This window comes from Oryctolagus cuniculus, chromosome 4, assembly GCF_964237555.1.
Source record: "Oryctolagus cuniculus chromosome 4, mOryCun1.1, whole genome shotgun sequence".
NCBI classification, from domain to species: domain Eukaryota; kingdom Metazoa; phylum Chordata; class Mammalia; order Lagomorpha; family Leporidae; genus Oryctolagus; species Oryctolagus cuniculus.
This window is the reverse complement of record NC_091435.1, coordinates 133,858,001-133,876,566: the sequence shown is the minus strand read 5'-3', so window position 1 is coordinate 133,876,566 and position 18,566 is coordinate 133,858,001. Positions and strand designations below refer to the sequence as shown.

General features: G+C 38.8%; 1 long non-coding RNA gene across 5 annotated transcripts in view; it reads left to right on the top strand.

The window, feature by feature from the left end:
* LOC103350411 (collagen, type I, alpha 1b) overlaps positions 1 to 18,114 on the top strand; it is a 335,748-nt gene extending 317,634 nt beyond the window's left edge. For all 5 annotated transcript variants that reach the window (XR_011388172.1, XR_011388170.1, XR_011388163.1 and 2 more), the window contains one exon: positions 14,949 to 18,114. This is a non-coding gene — a long non-coding RNA (collagen, type I, alpha 1b). The remainder of the gene's footprint in view (positions 1 to 14,948) is intronic.
* Positions 18,115 to 18,566: the final 452 nt, after the last annotated feature.

The following is an 18,566-nucleotide window of genomic DNA, read 5'->3' as shown; positions in this document are numbered from 1 at the left end:
TGATGGTGCCACCACTTTGTAGGCCACCACTTTGCTATGCCACAGTGCTGGCAATGGAAGTACTTCATCTATGATATTTTTCCATTCTTTGGAAATGTGATTTTAGCAGGTTCTGTAATTTCATTGTCTAATTCTGCTTAACGAATATGGCATATCTGCCCCACGTTTCTCCAACTCTGCAAAGTGCATATTCTTCTTGAGTCCTTTTTTTTTTTTCAAAGTGTAGTCAGAAGCCCACTGAATACACTGGCTCATGAACGTGTGGTATGTTATATCTCGTTTTTGTTAATGTATTCCACAAGGCCTTGGTCCATTTTATTTAAGTTTCCTCTATCTAGTCTACTTTTCTCTGTTTCTTACTGTTCTTAATATAGCCTTTTTTTTTCAGTTATTTGCCACTGAGGATAGTTAATATAAATGTTTTCCATTCATAAATTTATTTTACAAATAAATAATTATGCTTTCAACATAGTTCAGGCCATCAGAAGGATAGTCCTCCCTAGACCATATGTTATAAATACTTCAACTTTCAATAGAGGTTTTAAAGACAGGATTTGATTGCCAGGACAACAGTCTATTTAAAATGTATTAACTATATAGATTTCAAGTAACATCATACTTTCTCATTTGCTATTGGTTGTTTGTTACTTGGAAAACCTTTTACATGGATAATCAACCACATAAGAATTACAAAGCATTTTTCAAGTGTATGTATTGAAATAGATTTGCCTATAGTGTCTCTGGACAGAAGTCAAATGGAGGCCAAATGTACCCATACACAAAAATATGGACTCCAAACCCTTGACCATGATGCAAACTGGAGCACACCTTCACCTGATAAATGAATGGGCTATGCTAATCTGAATGCTCCTCTGATTCATTATTCGGTCTACCACGTAACACACCTCTTAAAATGCTGAGACTAGGTGTGTTCCCTTTTACCCTTTCTCCAATCCAAGGTTTATTTGTATTAGGAGAACCATTCAGCCAGAGTTGTCAGTCTTCATGGTCACACAGTGAAACAATTTTCCAAGCAGCTTTCAAAACTGCTGAGGAATCTATCAGTGAATATGTGGCTGGGCAAAATCTACCTCCAGCCAGGATGAACTTGCCCAGCTCAAGACTGGCCGCATGAGCATATTGTCTACTGGGTTTGGCATTAATCCCTAGGGGAACCCTGCTCCTTATCTAGTCCTTGTTAGCTATAGTATGATACAAAATGAGTTCTGGTCTAGGAATTAGACAGGACTCAGGGGGCCTTGCCTCTGTCCTGAACTGAAGACAACTCAGTTGACTCTTACATTCTCTACAACAGCTAACTGGAGAATATCTTTATTTTACCTTATCCATAAAGTTGTTGTGGGGAATTAGATAATTGATATAAAAATATTTCAGAAGCTCAGCATTCTTCAACTTTGCATTTTTTTCTATTTACATTTTCATCAATATGCATATATCACATTTTGAAAATAAAAGAATGATCATCACATTCTAGTTTTTAAAAACTTGTACCTACTTATGTAATGAATGTGTTTGACAGAACACTTGCTGACAAATCAAAATAACAATTTAATAGTAGCAGAAAAGGCAATTTGGTTTCAAGTATACAAAGAGTAGAACCCTAATACAAGGTGATTTTATTTTTAAAGTTTTGAGAAATAACTTTTTTTTTTTTTGACAGGCAGAGTGGACAGTGAGAGAGAGAGACAGAGAGAAAGGTCTTCCTTTTTGCTGTTGGTTCACCCTCCAATGGCCGCCGCAGCCGGCGCACTGCGCTGATCCAATGGCAGGAGCCAGGTGCTTCTCCTGGTCTCCCATGGGGTGCAGGGCCCAAGGTCTTGGGCCATCCTCCACTGCACTCCCTGGCCACAGCAGAGAGCTGGCCTGGAAGAGGGGCAACCGGGACAGAATCCGGCGCCCCGACCGGGACTAGAACCCGGTGTGCTGGCGCCGCAGGCGGAGGATTAGCCTAGTGAGCCGTGGCGCTGGCTGAGAAATAACTTTATGTAATATATGCTTTCTGAATACTAATTACATTCTAAAGAATCCAACATTCTAGTATCAATGTTAGCCGATAGAATAGATTCCTGTTCTATCTCTTCATTCCAGTATTATTTAGGAATCAACTGCAGCAATGAGACAGGAATTGGGGGGCCTAAGAAAGAGCTTAGGGAAAGTCTTCTTTAGAGATGAGGAACCCTTTACCAAATAGAATGATGATATCTGGCACTTCTTTAATTCTGGAGCTACTTGTACTGTTTTTTGTTAGGCCTGCAAAAAAGAGAACAAATAGAAAGTAGGAGCTAAATCTTCTAACCCTATAATTAGCTAATCCCCCTCATTAATTAATCTCTAGCCCTCTCAGGCCCTCTCCTGGCCAGCACAGTACGTCTGTTGGTTAAATTGTCCACATGATGGTTTATTTGCATATCTTGCCTTCTTTAAAATTGCTACAGTTCTAAAATCACCTGGCTGTTCCATTTCAAAATAACATCCTCTTGTTAATACAAGTGTAGATTCTTAAAAATAATTATTGGTTTATCTGCATTTTCTAATAGAAATTACAGGTAAGTCGTGGCCCCTGGAAAGCATCAAGGAAAGAACTTGTCATCCTCTGGCCAAATTTGTTTAAGTGACATATTGGGCACACTTCTAATGATGTGTTAAATTGGTGTTAGGTGACCAGGTCACAAGGTTAGCAGAGGGCAGTATGAGTTCCAGCAGAGTTTTGACTCTCCTGAAGTGGTAATCTCCTTCCTCCCCTCCCAAAGGTGGCCAATAAAGGCTTATGTAATGGACAATGTGGTTGTTTTTATTCTAGAATTTAAAATTTATTATTTTGTTTATTGGCCTATGGTATTATCTTTGTATTCTCCCTTCAATGTTTACTTTGTATTCTGTTCATTTAAACATGTTTATATTTATTTGAAAAGCCAAGATAGAGACAGACACAGATAGAGATCTTTTGTTTGCTGGTTTACTTCCAAAATGACCACAATAGTCAGGGCTGGATCAGGCTGAAACCAGAAGCCTGAACTCAAACCAGGTATCCCATTATGATGGCAGGGCCCAAATTACTTGAAGCATCATCTGCTAATTCCTATTATGTACATTAACAGGGAGCTGGAATTGGGAGTCGAGCTGAGACTTGAACCCTGACACTTTGATATGCTATATGGGCATCCCAAGTAGTGTCTTATCTGCTATGCCAAATGCCTGTCCCAGATTCTGTTCATTTTGAGTTTAAAATAACCACAGATCTTAATGGCTTTGGAATTATCAATGGAAATTTCCTTTCCTGGGCGCCATTGATTTTTCCTCTCTGGAAAGGAACTAAATGGATAGATCAACATTACTTTCTCTTGAGATGCAGGGAAGAAATTAGTTTAGAAGTGAAACAAAGTAATGACAGCAATCCCACAAGCAATGCAGGTGAATATATTTTATGACATAAAGGTCACCTTGAGTTGTAGGGAATGACATAAGGAATGTTCACTTCCCAGTTAAAACCATGACTCCCAGCACCTAATCTGAAATTTCCTAAGGTATTTTAAACAAAGTATTTGTTTGCATTTCCTGCAACTCCTCTATGCTTCATGGTTCAAAACATCAGCAAAATTTCTGATTTGTTTTATTTCCTCTCCTAAGCCAGTAGGTCAAGTGACCTTGAATTTTATTTTGAAATGTCTTAATATTCATTATTTATTATTCACTGATATTGATATATCACTCCAGACTAAATAAACCATTCTCACTTCAAGTATCAATGGGTTGAAATATTCCAGATGACTAAATAACCATCTGTTGGTATACAATGGTAACAGCCTATTGCTCTATCATGGACTAGAAATGTGAAAAATAATTACAGACTAAGGTAAGAATGAAAATGTCTATTTCCTCACCCTTCATGGTCAGGACCAATAAACAGGTTCAGCACAGAGCACCAGAGCAAATTTACTTAATCAATGATTCGTGTGACACAAGAGCCTTCAGAATGAACACCCAAAGACTAAGGGACAGCTTTCTGTTTTATGTTAGATTTGAGCATAAATGGACAGCTGTGTAGAAAGGATTGGATGAAAGGGAATACTCTCAGGATAGTCGACTGAGGATGAAATCCAGCAGAGTTTGTCAGTTCAGATTCTGCTTGGCCTATTTATATAGCTTTCCTTCCACTAGGTGTGGGGCAAGACCCCTTTGGAGCAAGGATCTTCAAGGGAGAAGGAGAGAGTGAGGATTCTAGGCTTTATGGCTGACTTTGGAGGAGAGACATTCTGGTTTACATGACTCACTTTAGGGACAAGAAATTTGGGTTTCTGTGACTCAGCATTGTGAGAGGAGAGGTGGGAAGGAGGGCAGAGAGGGGCTTTGCTTCTGAGGCTGCTGTGTGGCCTTCCGGCCTTGGTTCGAAGGACTCAGCTCACCAAAGCACCATACTGCAGAGGATCATTTGGGGAGCCACAACACCATAAAAAATACTGTAATTGTGACAGATATGTCAAAGTTAATGGAAATATTTCTTTTTTTTTCTTTTTTTTCACTGTTATTTAATGAATATAAATTTCCAAAGCACAGCTTATGGATCACAATGGCTTCCACCCCCATAACTTCCCTCCCACCCGCAACCCTCCCCTTTCTTCTCCCTCCCCCCTTCCATTCACATCAAGATTCATTTTCAATTCTCTTTATAAATAAAACTATTTGTGTCTGCAACTATGACGTTTTGAAGTATATGAATGGAATGGCTTATGAAACAGATTAATATTTTCACAGTAACCCAGAATGTAATACATGTGGGCACTTTCAATGATAATTAGAATAAATGCTTGTGATAGATTTAAATATAGTTGGGTACAATCTAAGTAATCTTGATTATCTAATACACATTTCATTATAAATATCAACACTGCTACTATTATTACTCATAGTATAGCTTTATTTTGGAGAAATTGTAATTCAGTTTCAGTTATTCCACTAACCCTTCTCACTCAGTTATAGTGCTGACATTTTATCACTAGAGCAGAAGTGTTTGCATTATTTTGAAAGAGATATGGTGCTTACTTTTGTGTATATTTGTTGCTGTTAGTAGTTTTAGCAAAAGTCAGAGTTGGCTAAAGATGAAGAAATAAATAGGAAAAACAAGTTTAGAAGATACTCGATGAATTTCTATCCATTTAAGTATTGAATTTCTGTTGCATTTAAGTATACTATTGAAAGAAAGGCAAATAGTTAAAAATTACAAGGTTTTTTTTTTATCTTTTTCTAAATTCAAGGCTTTGCTGTAGTCAGTTATGCATCCATCTGCCAGGGAGTATGTATGCATGTATAGAGATTAGACCTGTTGTGGAAGGCACTCAAATAGAAAAAACAAATGCATAATAGGATTATGCATCAAGACAATAGTTTTGTAAACCAGGCCACAGCCAGGAAAAGGATTTCCAAATTCCTTATTCTCCAATTTTAGCATATCAAAAGCTAAGCACTGAGTTCCTCGGATTTTTGGTACAGAAAAGCTTCTTTAAGCTGCAAGACTACGGAGTCAGGAGACTTGCTGTTGTTGCATGAGAGAAAACTACAGTTTAGAGCAACTTAAAATCTTGTCTACCTTGGAAGACTGAGAAGGAGAGGACAGAGAGGGAAAGAAGGCCAAGGAGTCATGGGTGTGGGGCTTTGACCCAGACGAGAAAAGCATGTTAAATAAAGCAGGATAAATCCAGATTCCTGCAAATGTGTCTACTGGGCTACGTATCACAGCCCAAATAGTTGGCCCCTACCATCCACACGGATCTGCCATCCACATGGGAAACCAGATGCAGTTCCTGGCTCCTGGCTTCATTTTGGCCTCGCCTGATTTTTGTGGGCATTTGGGGAGTGAACATGCAAAGGAAAGATTTCCGCCTCTGTCTCTGTGCCTCTGTGTGTGTGTGTGTGTGTGTGTATTCCTCTCTGGAACTCTACTTTTTGGATAAATAGGTAAATAAATACATATTGAAAAAATGAGGCAGGATAATTTCACTGGAGGAATTCTGCTGGAAATACCATCTTGAAGAAATCTCAGTTTATTTAACTTAACGTGAAGAAAATATTGCCACCATGTTTTGTTTATATCAGGAGTGCTTCAGATTTTATACAGATCCATACACAGATTTTACTGCCAAGAGTCATAACTGATATGCGGTAGATACTTAAAAAAATCAACTAATTAAAGATTCTTTAGATAATCTCTCACACTTGGACACAGCTCTCCTCCATTACTGGCAGTTTTTTAAGTCACCAAAAGAAAACTCTAAAGTACATTTTTGTTATGTTGGTTTGTTATTGTATAACACAAATAGTATTTATATATCAAATCTAAAAAATGTGAAAAAATGTATGTTTTAAAAATATTCTGTAGTGTATTTTATATTTTCTCTTTAAATACAAGAAATAATCTGAAAAAGAAGCCAGTGATAACATTTTGTTGGTATTCTCAACTGATGTTGTTACCAGAGAAGGCAGGGTTCTTGTCTTCGCACAAGCAAAAATTCAGGCGTGAGACAGAGAATAATGGAAAGCAAAATAGCAAGGTTTATTAGGGTGGGGACATTCATAAGAACGGATGGGCACCTCTCCAGACAGAACCTGAGAGAGCGTGCCCAGTCACTCAGACTGGGGTAGAGCGAGGTTACATGGTTGAGTGGAGGGAATACACCTGGGCAGGCCAGGCAGGTGACTCAGCAGAGAGGCAGAGGGCTAAGCCAGCAGTCTGGTTGAGGTGGGGGTAGAGGGTGGGGGGGTTCAGACTGGGGAAGCCTGGCTGGCATTGCCCGCCTTAGGGGAAGGATGGTTATCTGGTAGAAGGGGCAGGACTTTTGAAGTGCAGATACTGAGCTGCCCCTGGAAGGTTATCCGGATGACTTAGATGCAGGTGCTGGACCTAAATGTCAATTCCTTAGGCCTTTGTCCCACACACATAAGCTCATTTCTGACTTCCTACCTAACAATGGCAGTTTCTAAGCCCAGGCATTCATATCATGGCCAAAGCTGTGAGCAGCACACGTAGAGGGGATTTGGGGACACCCAATGAGCATCGCACTAATCCTTAATGACAGCCAGCTTCCTGAAGTGCAGGAAGGGAACTCCAGAGCAGAATCGTAATGTAATTCAATATGGCCATGTACTATACATACAATAATAAGATAAAGATAAGCCAAAGGGGGCCAGCACTGTGGCACAGAGGGTTAAAATCCTGGCCTGAAGTACCGGCATCCCATATTGGTGTTGGTTCTAGTCCCAGCTGCTCCTCTTCCGATACAGCTCTCTGCTATGGTTTGGGAAAGCAGTGGAATATGGCCAAGTCTTTGGGCCCCTGCACCCACGTGGGAGACCCAGGAAGAAGCTCCTGGCTCCTTCAGATCAGCTCAGCTCCACCTGTTGCAGCCATTTGGGAAGTGAACCAGTGGATAGAAAACTTTTCTATCTCTACTCTTCTCTGTAACTCTGTCTTTTAAATACATAAAAATAAAATCTTTAAAAAAAAAGTAAGCAAAATGCTATTGTGAGAAGTCAGATGGTTTAATAGGCAGCCTGGAAACTGAGGGTGGAAAATGTTCCCCCTAGAAGTTATCCTTACCAAGGTCAGAAGTGCCTGCTTGCCCACTCCTTGGGAGCCTCCAATCTGATTATGAGAATAGCAAGGGAGTGGTGACTCCACCCTTCTGAGCTCCCAATTTATTGTGAAAACAAATTAGAAATCCCACCCTTGTGATGGCTCTTTTGTTTTATCAGGAGCAAGCCAGACAGAATAAAAGATGGGAAACCAGGTCTTTTGTTGGGTTTGTTCCCACCTTATTGATTGACAGTTTCTTCCCCACAATTGTACTTAAAAACTCCAGTGCCACAGGGTCCTTCAGGTTTTTCTTCTCTTAGAAACCCCTCACCATGCTGGCTGGCTGGACTCTAATAAATCTTTTTTTTTTTTTTTTTTTTTTTGACAGGCAGAGTGGACAGTGAGAGAGAGAGAGAGAGAGAAAGGTCTTCCTTTGCCGTTGGTTCACCCTCCAATGGCCACCACGGCTGGCGCACTGCGGCCTGCGCACCGCGTTGATCCGAAGGCAGGAGCCAGGTGCTTCTCCTGGTCTCCCATGCAGGTGCAGGGCCCAAGGACTTGGCCATCCTCCACTGCACTCCTGGGCCACAGCAGAGAGCTGGCCTGGAAGAGGGGCAACCGGGACAGAATCCGGTGCCCCAACCGGGACTAGAACTTGGTGTGCTGGCACCGCAAGCCGGAGGATTAGCCTAGTGAGCCTCGGCGCCGGCCTCTAATAAATCTTGCTTGCTAAATCTCTCTGTTTGTCTGCTTAGAAAGTCTTCTTCTATGTGAGACAAAGAACCAAGATAATATGTTCTCTGCTGCCATTTTCCTGTAACAGTATCAAGCAGAATTTTAGGGGTCCAGTTAGTAATATTGTACTAGGTGATACTGGAAGTACGTCTATTCTTTGTTCACAACTTTGTTTTGATTTCTTTCTTTCTGCCCACATCCCTTTTGCAATGAGACATACGCAGTAAATGACACTTTGCACTGCAAAGCAAAGTAGGACTGGAGCAGGATGAAGTGTTAAAGGTTTTTTTTAAGATGCATTGGACATTCACACATTAACTGTACAAATCAATGATCAGTGTATGCAGTACTTCAATCAGGAAAGTGAGGAAATGCATTAATGGGTGTCAAAAAACAAATTACTAGGGCATCACCCTAGAACCAACAGTCCTGTGAAATGGCAAAATTCAGCTGTGAAAGACACAATGTAGAAATTGTGGTGTCCACTTCTAAATCTTTTTCCCTGCAAAGTGCCACATAAAATACTCTAGTACATAATTACTACTATTATTATTACTATTAATATTGGCACAGAAGATAAATATGACAAAAAGAATAATTTGAATTTTGATTATTCTTGAATTTGAGGCTTCATTAATAGTTGAAAGAAATAAGATATAACATTAAAATAGTGTATAGTTTTTTCAAATAAAACAAAGAGGAGTTAAACACATGGAAAAAATTGGGACTCCATGCTATGAATTTCATGATCTGGTCCCTGTCCATTTTCCCATCTTTACCTCTTTCAATATAGGGCTGTCTTCTGGCTTTGTGACTTGTACAGTAGCTGTCTTAGTTTGGGTTACTATGACAAATTACAATAGACTATAGTGGCTTAAATAACAAACATTCATTTCTCCTGGTGGGGGAAGGTAGATGGACCAGCAGGCAGTTAGGTCAGTCCAGATCGAAATGAGGAAAGGGAAAATCTCTCCAAGAGGGTGCAAAATGCTTGCTTCTCTCCAAAAGCTGCCTTTAAAAAGAGAAAAATGCTGAATCCCACCTGAGTTTCCAGTTTTATCACAAGGATAGTGAGGAAGCAATGATTCTACCCTTCTGAGTTTTGGTTTATCATGAGAACAGAGAAGTTATGTTAGGAAAATGGCGCAGTCTTATCTATGGCACAATCTACACCCTGACACCATCCTAGGCTCTAGCCCCCGCTGGAAGCCAGGTGGCCACATGGCCCAACCACCAGTGTCAAGCTCTACCCACATCCTAATGGGATTCGCTGCTCCTACTTCCTGGCCTGCCCTCCGGCAAAGTTTTAAAAGTACCTATTCCTGAACATGTGGCCCTCTGCTCTCCTCTCCTCTCCTCACCAGCTCTTGCCTCCCTCTCTCCTTCCCTCTCTTCTCTCCTCTCTTCTCCTCTCTTTCCTTTCTCTCTTACTCTTGCTTTCCTTCTTTGCCCCTTCCCTCTGGCCTGCTGGGTTTTCCCCAATAAACCCTTTCCCTTACTCTGGTGTTTGGTGTGTTTTGTGACGATCTTACAAGTTATCAATCACACTTTCTGATAGCTGCTTCATCATGAGCAAGCTGGACAGGATAGAGAGGATTACAAACCTGGCCTTTTGATGGGTTTTATTTGCACCCACTGAACTCTCTAATTGATTGTTAGCTGCTGTTCTTTTTTCCCCAAAAAAATTGTGCTTAGAAGACATACTTGGGTGTGCCTCTCTTGGAGGCCCCCTCCTAGCTACTATGGCAGGAGGTTCTAACTTAAATATTTCTCGCTTTGCTAAGTGTTTTGTCTGTATGGAGATTCTTCTTTCACATGAGACAAGAACCAAGGTCGCCTTTCTTCACTACCCTTTTACCCATAACACCAGTCTGGAGGTTGTGATGTCCAACATAAAAGCATGGTGAATCTGACCTCTTGTGAGGGCCCTCTTCCTGATTTTTCATATGACTGTCTTCTTGTTGATTTCCTCACAACACAGAGAAGGGAGCAGAGAGCAGGGAGAGGGAGAGAGAAAACTCTTTTCATAAAAGCACTAATTCCATCGGGCTAGCTCCAGCCTGATGACCCAATTACCTCCCAAAGGCCGCATCTCCAAATACACTAGGAATCAGGACTTTAACATATGGATTTGGGAGACAGAAAAGCACCCAGTCCATAGCAGTCACACAGGATTTCAGGCTTAGCTTAATGTTCTGTTGTTTCAGGTTGAAATTTTCAATAATTTTATCTTTGAATTTATGTTTTGAAAGTGAAATCTAAGGAAACAATAGAGCATGCCATGTATGCATGAGCACACTTTCCTGGTGTGCCCAAAGTTCTGCTGGACATTGGGTGGGTGTTCAATAAGACTCAAAATGAGTAGAAGTTAAGTGTGTTATGGCTCCAACTGAGTATGGGAGGAATGGCTGACAATTCCAGGAGTAAACTTTCCCTTTGGAAATAGGCCTTATTTCAAGTGAAGAAAGAAGGAAGTAGCATCTTAAGAAATCCAAAGGATTTCAAAACACTATTATATCCTTTCTTACCCATAATTCTTCATATTATCCAGTCAGATACTCAGAAAGGACCATATAGAAGGAAAAGGTAAGAGGGTAACCCATGGGTCCCTTTCCACTTAGTCCCACCTCCTTACTTATCTGTAAGCTGAAGGTAAGAGGGTGTTGGTAGACTGCATCTGTATTAAGAAGTAAAATTTTAAAAGTTGAAATATTTATATTATTCTGATAAGAATGAATCACATAATTATGTATGACCTATGAAATATAAATTGTACAATTCAATGATTCTACATAAAAGGTGAGTGTTTTTATATTTACATTTAAAAGTGGCATTGTCCAGGATAAAAATAAATGGTAGAAATCATTCTAATTATTTAAAATTTTACCCTTTTTTTTTACCGGCAGAGTGGACAGTGAGAGAGAGAGAGACAGCGAGAAAGGTCTTCCTTTACCGTTGGTTCACCCCCCAGTGGCCGCTGCAGCCGGCTATGGCCAGCGCACCGCGCCTATCTGAAGCCAGGAGCCAGGTGCTTCTTCCTGATCTCCCATGCAGGTGCAGGGCCCAAGCACTTGGGCCATCCTCCACTGCATTCCTGGGTCACAGCTGAGAGCTAGACAGGAAGAGGGCCAACTGGGACAGAATCCGGTGCCCCGACCAGGACTAGAACCCAGTGTGTCGGTGCTGCAGGCGGAGGATTAGTCTATTGAGCTGCAGTGCTGGCCTAAAATTTTACCCTTTTTAAATCTTGGAAAAATATTAGACACAGTAAAAAAAAAGCATAACAATTCAGAGAGAAAACAGAAAAACAAAAATGCATATGCAAGTAATTAAAAAAGTTCATGAAAATGGGAATAAGTGATAAGCTTATTTTTATGCAAAAACTTTAAACTCATGCATAGTTTTTCATAATATCCATTTCCCACAACTTTTTAAAATTTTTTTAAGATTTATTTATCTATTTGAAAGGCAGAGTTACAGAGAGGCAGAGGCAGAGAGAGATCTTCCATCCACTGGTTCACTCCCCAAATGACTGCAATGGCCAGAGCTGAACCTATTGGGAGCCAGGAGCCAGGAGCTTCTTCCAGGTCTCCCAAGCGGTTGCAGGGGCCCAAGGACTTGGGCTACCTTCTACTGCTTTCCCAGGCCATAGCAAAGAGCTGGATTGGAAGTGGAGCAGCTGGGACTTGAACCAGCACCCATATGGGATGCCGGCAATGCAGATGGTGGTTTCACCTGGTACACCACAACACTGGCCCCTCCCATGACTTTTGATAACATCTCATATACATGAATTTCAATTTTTTGCAACAAAATAAACATCGTTTAGTATTATTTTCTGCAAACCTTTTGAAGAAACTTTAATGGCTTTGTTTTTCCTGCTTTTTAATCAAGGAATAGCATGTTCATATTGCATTTGGCCCTACAAATTATGTAGCTATTTCTGATTCCACTGTCCTCTTTGAATGCTACATGAAGTCTTTCTTTTTTCCAAACCCAGTTATTTCCTATCTCCAGTCCTTCCCCCAAACTCTTCCCTCTGCTGGAATACCTTCCTTCCTGCCTTTCATCTGCTGTGGCTTCCTAACCACCTTAGTTCAAAGTCACATTGTACTCTATTATACTCCTGGTTTGTCTCCTAGTACTTACTATTTATAACCATTTATTAATTCTTAATCTACTTTTTGAAAACTCAATCATCCAAGTCTATTGTAAATTCCTTAGGAAAAAGGAATACTTCTGTTTGTTCACTAAATATGTACTCAATGTAGGCAAAGTAGGTAGTCAGTCAATATTTGCTGAATGAATTAATAGAATTTGAATTGAAGAAACTTTGTACCCAGATAATGAGGAACATAACATATAATCCTGGAGAAACATCATTTCAGTTTGAATCTCCTTAGGGAGGGGTGCCAAATAAGGGAGAGGACACCAGTGAAATATCAGTTTTTATTTGATAAATCCTACATTGCATCCCGTGTTTTTATTAATTAAATCTAGTAAACTTATCCCCCAAAATGCTTTTTAAAAGATTTGAGTCTTTATTAAAGTAAGTATGACAATGGCACAGTGTCATGGTTTGAACATTATTTTAGTTATGAACCCACTTAGGGATCTGGTAGGAGCTTTAAGTTTTTTCTTTCAGAAAAAATGCACATAATCATATTTTCCTATCTGGGTTAAAATTATAGACTTTGCAGATCATCCTTGATTCCTCCTGCTCTCATATTCACATAATTGATTTTCAGCTTCCCTAAATATGCCCCAATCTATCCCCTTGATCTTGTTTCCATGACCAGTTAGTTTAAGCCATCCTCTGCCATTTGGATATTGTGGCTTCTTAACAGTACTTCTGTTAGTCCTCATCCCTTTTAATTCACTTTCACATATCCTCTGGGCTAGAGGTTTTCCTTCCTAAATACATGATTGATCATGCCTCCTCTACTTCATATCATTTCATTACCTCCAAGAAAGTCTTTACAGTGCATAGTAGCATTTGACTCTTGCCAACTTGATGAGCATTCCTTCTCTTCCACTCCATTAGTGTTGGGTTATTTGCAGCTTCCTGATTCTGCTACACTGCTTAGAGTCCCATTTGTTGTGCTTAGTCCTCACTGTTTAGGATGTGTTCTCACCCCATTGTCTGCTATACAGTTGCCCCTCTGTGAAGTATTGCATGCATTTCCTCTCCACCCTCACTTCCACTCAAGGATAATGCAGTGACTCTCACTCTCCCTCATTTCTCACTGCATTGAAAAAGAATTATTTACTCATCAGTGGTTTCCAGTAGTCACTGAAATTCTTCAGCAATGACTGCCCTTCCTGTTTGTATTATATTTCTTGCATAGTGGTTCATGTGCAGTAGGTAATTAAGTTTTGACAAATAGATACATAAATGTTTACAGGCATTGTTATCATATACACACCAACAAATATAGACACAATTGACTTTTTTTGTTAGCAAATCAAATAACAAAAGGGAGATTATGGAGGTGTTTATGTGGACCATGGTGGCCCATTAAATGACTTCTTTTAGCAAGTCATGTAATGAGGACAGTACAAGTAGTTCTGAGTGCTTTGCTGAACTCTAAGCTTATTTAAGCCTGTGAAGTTGTGACAGTACATTCCTGCTACTAAAACAAAACACCATAGATGCGTAGCTTATAGACAACTGAAATCTGCTTCTCACAGTTCTGAAGGCTGGGAAGTTCAAAATCAAGATGTTGGCAGATTCAAGGTCTAGTGGGAACCTATTCTCTGGCTCACAAATGGTATGCTTGCACTGTGCCCTTATATGGGGAAAATGCAAGGCAGCTGCTTGGGACCTCACTTGAATGGCCCTGATGCCATTCATGAGGGCTCGACCTTCATGACTTAATTACTTCCCAAAGTCCTATGTCCTGATACCACCACTTTAGTGATTGGGTTTCAGTGTAGGAATTCTGAGGGAATACAAGCATCCAGACCATATCTTGACTAGAATGATTGTCCCATGTGAAAATTAATCAACAAATATAATTTTAGGAAGCAAGATATCAGTTTTTGGAATATAGGAAAAAATCATTAAGCAAATGTATATTTTCTCTCTTTTTGTTTCTTAAATATTATGTTCCATGAGAAACATGGTAATCTAATAGAATGAATTATATTGGCTTTTCAAAAAGACTAAGTATAATTCAAACAAATTGGGTGTATATCAGAGCCAGTTATTTTTAATATAGCAGTCTTAAGGACGAATGTAGAGACATCTTGTCAGACAGCCTGACTTGCTCAAGGAAACTGTTCATTAGGTAAACTATAAACTTCCTGCTGCAAGAGATATGCATTGTTTTCTAATACTTGCTTTTTGCAAATAATTTTTCTATATTCTTGTTATAAAATTTAAGTAATACATATGTATTTAAGGTTACGGGTGAACCATATCCCTCCACAGCATGAATTTGTATTGAATTTATGCTGAATTAGGCTGCCTAACTTGAAGACCTTCTGCATTGCATATGTATTTATGTTTCTTACACAAATAGAATTGGACTGTACACATCTGTCTGTAAAATGATAGTTGGCAATGAGCATTTGTTGGTGACAGAGTTATGTTCTCATTTTCTGCTTTTTTTTTTTTTTTAAGATTTATTTATTTCTTGGAGAAGTAGAGTAACAGAGAGAGAAAGAAGGGAGAGACAGAGAAGAAGATCTTCTATCCGCTGGTTCACTTCCCAGATGACTGCAACGGCTGAAACTGGGCTGATCCGAAGCCAGGAGCCAGGAGCTTCTTCGGGGTCTCCTAAGCGGGTGCAGGGCCCCCAAGAACTGGGCCATCTTCCACTGTTTTCCCAGGCCATAAGCAGAGAGCTGGATCAGAACAGGAGCAGCTGGGACACAAATTGGCACCCATATGGGTTGCCAGTGCCCCAGACGGAGGTTAGCCTACTACATTGCAGCTCTGGTCCCTGATTTTCTGGTTAACAGCCATCCAGTGGTACAGTGAAGAATTCGTTCTTTCCTGCCTGACCCGAATACTGGGCAGGACTGAGCCATCAGTGTCTCCTTTAGCTAATTAGCATATCTCTCCCGCAAGCAAGCCGAGGTGACTGGCTTCTAGACAGGTTTTTAACCATTCCGAATCAATAAGGAAGGAGTAACATGATTGAAGACTGTGAGAAGCTATAATAGGAGCTTTGTAAAGCCAGGGGATAAGGTTTTTCTTCAGGTTAAATTTCATTTCGATATCTTCAAAAATAAACATTGAGGCTGAAATTTTGGAATACCATTGTTCCACTACTGTCTATTCAAAATAATATTACATATCATCCAGATACTATACTTTGTATTTACTATGTTGTCTGAGAAATTTCTAATTTGTTAATATTTCCAAGCAGGATTGGCCACCGCTCAGTCCAATACACATGTTATTTTGGCAGGTGGCCTGAGATTCTACTTTCAAGGAAGAAGGCTATTCACCTCCTGAGTAATATCTTGCAGGGTAAAACAATTGGTAGGGAGGACAACCAATCAAAACTTTATCATCCAATTTGTGATGACATCAGTGAGTCAAGTCCTTCTCTGATGTTAAATGGCAAATTGAGAAAATTAGTAGATGAATATTTCCCAAGGGAATTATATGTTTGATTTATTGCAAGTTTATGAATTTATATTTTTATAGACAAGTATTCATAGATCTTGGCAAAACTTTCTGGAGAAATACATAATTCCCACACATTTTAAACTATGGAAAAGAAAAAAATTGTTGCTCCTAAAGAGAGTTTAAGAGGGATTCCAGGCTTACAAAAATAAAACAAAGTGTTTCTAAGGAAAGACAGAAAAGCTCATTCTCTCAGGAGTGCTACCAAATTGAACTCCTTTTCCCGCTGTGTCAAGGTGAGGAAGGATGAGATTGTCTTCCTCTTGCGGCTCCTTGAGATAATTTTTTTTCTTAAGTACTTAGAAATTAATTTTTGTCAGTTACAGAGTTATTGTAATTGTTATTGTTATTCTCTCACCCCACAATATTTAACCTAGAAGTCTCTGCCACTTTTCTGTATCTCAGGTTGATTAGCAAGCCCTGCAGATTCTATTCCTGCACATATTGTCTTACCACAATATACAATTTTGATAGCTGAAGGCTAGGTTGTTGTAAAGAAAGTGGTATGAATGCACATACTTCTCTTTTGATTTAGTTTTAATTTAATTCTTACTGTCTTTTAAGTTGTGTTTTTGTTTTTGTATTCTAATTTTTTTCTTCCACAATATTTTATTTTTGTTGTTTTGGCTTAAGAAACGACATGCTCAGCCATCCTGGTTAATCTTGTTTCTTCATTTTGTATTTAGTTTCTAACATTTAGCATAAAATATTAATCTATTGAATATACACTAGAATATATTCATTTATGCTAAGTGTCAAACATCTTAGGTTTTGTCAGAGTTGTAGATTACTGACCTTCAATTTTGGAAATGTGTTTTTGCATATGGATTTCCTGCTTACCCCTGCTTTTGAATAGAGTCAGATAGTCTTATGAGCAATTGAATCTTTTGTGCAATTAGAACTTTCCCCTGTATTATAATTTATAGTATGGTTGAATTGAGCAATGTGTAATGAGTCATTTTACCGAGGCTTTTAAGGAAGTTATTTCTGAAGGTCTGCCTAAGAGGCTAAAATATGTCTGAATTAAAAAGAATGACAGGCTGCAATCAGGACTGTAAAATAAAGGTGCTCAGTAAGCAGCCCTATTACAATCAGAAAGTGAAGGAAACGGATCTCTGTCTTGTGTGCAGAGGCAGAGGAAATGATGAATACCTTAGGTAACTCATTCTGCGCAAAATCAATCTTTCACTGTCAATTTTAAATGAACTAATTTGTTCACAAATCTGCTCAGTCAGTTTGGAAGCAGACTCTGTTCCTTCATATTAGCAAATCCTTTAATCTTGACTAGTCCACTGAGTAAGAAATCTAGAAATGTGTTAATATGATTGGACATATGTAGTAGGATAAGAATTGATTCTTTTAATTAGTGTCTGCTCAGGTTAGAGTCCCTTTCTTGGCTGAACTATTGACCCACTAATATATCAACAGATCACGTTATGACTAATATATATACGAAGTTTAGTTTAACTCTTTTCTTATAGTCCTATATTGCAATAAACTTTCAAGAGGCTAAATCTTTTATTTCTTTTCTAAGGACTGTTTAGCTTCAAGTGTTATGGGGAGTAACAAGTAAATAAATACCTGAGTGTTAATTTTTTTACACACATAGCTACAAATTGTATGTTGTTACAGCTCTCATTATTTGAGGAATTCATATTTGCCATACATTTAATTGTCATCTATTAAATCAAAATAAATACCATTTCTTGCATGAGGTTCACTTTTAAATAACTGGAAATTTTACCCATGTGATACAGAGTAGCATGAGAAAAAAACTAAGAACTACTGTATAAATATAAAATGTTGTTATAAGACATGGAAATAAGATATTATAAGTTTTAAAACACTATTTTATTTTACATGCATTTGTAGTTACCGAATAGGCAAATATGTGCATTTTGATTCAGAAAAAGAACACTGGAAATTCTTTATAAAATGAATGGTTATAAAATATAAAGGTGCATTTTAAATATAGTTTATATTTGATTAAACATATCCATACAGTGTATTCTTAAATAAATTATATCTTTGTTCAAAGAAAAACTACAGATGGAAATCTTGAATTATAAACACTATATACACAGCTTATAGCATTTTTTGAGCATTATATTGAAAAGTTAACCTAATAAACATTATCAGTGTGATTGTTTTATCAGTTTTTAAACTATTCTTGCCAATTTAAACACTTAGAACATACACCTAGTATTTAAGAATGAATTTGAGAGAGGCTATGTTCATACATTTCACACTGTATGGGGAGAAAGTTTGAGGAACTAAGTGCATTTTAATTCCTTCAGCAAGTATTCATTAAGTGTTTTGTGGGACTCTAAAACTTTTAGTCATAGTCCCTGACTTAAAGGAAATTGTAACTTGAACTTTAATCTCTAAGACTACGTATTATTTTAACGTGAAAATTGGGTTGACCCTGTGCTCCAGATTGACACCGTATACCCTCTCCAAAGCTGCTCCACCTGCGGTTTTTCCATTTTCACATTTGCCAACTCGGTTCTTCTAGTTGATCATGCCAAAATCCCTTGTGATTGCCTAACTCCTCTCCTTACCTTTCACTCCACACCCAATTTTGTAGGAGCTACAATTGCCTCT